The 2,132-nt window shown below is 44.8% G+C and overlaps 1 non-coding gene across 1 annotated transcript; it reads left to right on the top strand.

Annotated features, from left to right (window-relative positions):
- Positions 1 to 1,487: 1,487 nt before the first annotated feature.
- TRNAP-UGG lies at positions 1,488 to 1,562 on the top strand. The gene has a single exon. It is a non-coding gene; the product is annotated as a tRNA-Pro (tRNA).
- Positions 1,563 to 2,132: the final 570 nt, after the last annotated feature.

The following is a 2,132-nucleotide window of genomic DNA, read 5'->3' as shown; positions in this document are numbered from 1 at the left end:
GTACAAGTGACGTTTAGTGGGATTTACTTCTAAAGACAGGAATTCTTTTTCATCTCCCCTGTCAAAGTCGATGTCTTAACCTGACTTCCTGAGCTCAGTTGATTCTTGAAGCAGTAGCTCTGGATCGAGAGCTTGATGCTTACCTTATTATTATGAAATGAAAAGGAGAAAGAGCTTTTTTTATAGATGTTGAGGTGAGTAAGGGGGGTTTGCTGTCTTGATGGCTAGCTCATGCAATCAAGGAAAAATGCCTTCACCTTTTTTTTTCAAAATGAAAAAGTAAACTACCTTAGTAAGCTAGCTTTGGTTGCTAAGCAAGCCGGGCACTACGCTAGGACGTGGATCGATTATGACGAGAATGGACTTCTCCATAATGTAATGTAAATGTAATAGAAGAGGAAGAGTCCAGTTCCCCTCCCTTCTTGACCAAATGAAGGAGATATGAATTCCATTTAGGCGGGTCAGGGCTTGGCTTGACCCTGTGTTCTCCCGGGTCGGAGGCAAGAACTTAAAAGTGAATCATTCAGCGGTGGGGTGTTCATAGAAAAGAAGGGGTCACCCAAGAAGTGGCAGATTTGGATGGAGTCTCGCTCATACAGGAAGAGTACGCGCGCTAGCGCGCTACGGCTTACGTAGTTGATCGGATCAGATAGCCCTTCCTTCGGGCACGCAACCAAACCCGGCACATCCAATTCCATTCTGATCAACAACTTGGAGGTATGGCTGAGTGGCTTAAGGCATTGGTTTGCTAAATTGACATACAAGAACATTGTATCATGGGTTCGAATTTCATTTTCTTCGGTAAGAAATGAAAGGGGCGGGCGAAATTACGTGAGAGAAAGAACCTCTTGGTTGAGTCCAGTCCCCTGGAGGACAGAATAGCACTTCTTAGTGAGACAGAGCGGAGAGCTCGTTGCACCTTGTTTTTTTGCCTATCTTCTTTCTATAAGCAAGCTCCCTCCGGCAGTTCCTGCACGGCTCTTGGTTCGTCGATCATGTTGGGGGATTAGGCGGCAGTTGAAAGAGCTGCTCGAAAGCTTGACGAAGAAGCAAAAAAATCCTATCTATTCTATTTTCTTAGTTTAGTAAAGGGCTTTTCCCTTACTAGTCAAGTGGTAAGGTAGGGCGCTATTCGATGAAGAAAACAGACTTTAGAAAAGTGGTTCAGGTAGCTAAGCCGATTAGAGCAAAAGACTGAAAATCATTGTGTCAGTGGTTCGAATCCACTTCTAACCAGGCGAAAGGTCTAAACTGTAGTTGGGAGCTAGGCGGATTTCGAAATGAAAGTGAAAGAGTAAGCAAATAAATGTGAGTGCTCCTGCACTATATGGACGTCTTTTTGGCAGTAGGGTTGGGGCTTGAGGCAGATTCAAAAAAAATGGTTGATTACTCGGATTGGTTCACGCATCCCTGTGCCCAAAAGGATGGGCGATTTTGATTTGAGTGTTCATCGATTGGGTGGATCTATATGCTTTGGGGTGGTGAGATAAGGTGTAGCGCAGTCTGGTCAGCGCATCTGTTTTGGGTACAGAGGGTCATAGGTTCAAATCCTGTCACCTTGATATGGATACAGTAGCCTAAGAGCAAGTCAAAACAACGAGAAGGGCGCGAGAAATGAAGGTTGAGAGAGATTTTCAAATCAAACTTCAAGTTGGTGTGCCGCGTGTTAAGAAGCCAGAGACCGCCCCATGCTTCGCCCTAATTCCCATCTAAGGTTGAATAAGATTAGATTAGTCTCGCTAAATTCATTCTCGAATGATTCATCAATGGAATTAGGCCTAGGTGTATAAAAATTTCTTGTGATTCCCCTTCTTTCTTTAACGAAGGCATACACGCACCGATAGGGAACCCAAAGAAGAGCTAGAAAAAGGAAAGCGGAACCAACACTAAATAGCTCAATTTCTTATTCCTGAGCGGAAGGTACGCTCAGCCCCTGATACATTGCTATTTCTTAATCCTTGCATCCAGGGATAATGAGTCGGTTGGCTCTTAGAGTATAGCCTCTCTCAGGGTTAGCGATAAGAGTACACCGGCCCATGTAGTAGCGGGAGAACTAAGGATTTTGTGCTTGCAAGGACGTGTGCAAGTGGGTGAACGCAGCACCAGCCAAGCCAGTCACTTGAAACATAGGG

This window comes from Capsicum annuum, unplaced genomic scaffold (genome assembly GCF_002878395.1).
Source record: "Capsicum annuum cultivar UCD-10X-F1 unplaced genomic scaffold, UCD10Xv1.1 ctg56973, whole genome shotgun sequence".
NCBI lineage: Eukaryota > Viridiplantae > Streptophyta > Magnoliopsida > Solanales > Solanaceae > Capsicum > Capsicum annuum.
Note: the sequence above shows the minus strand (reverse complement) of the source record. Positions and strands in the feature narration are given on the sequence as shown.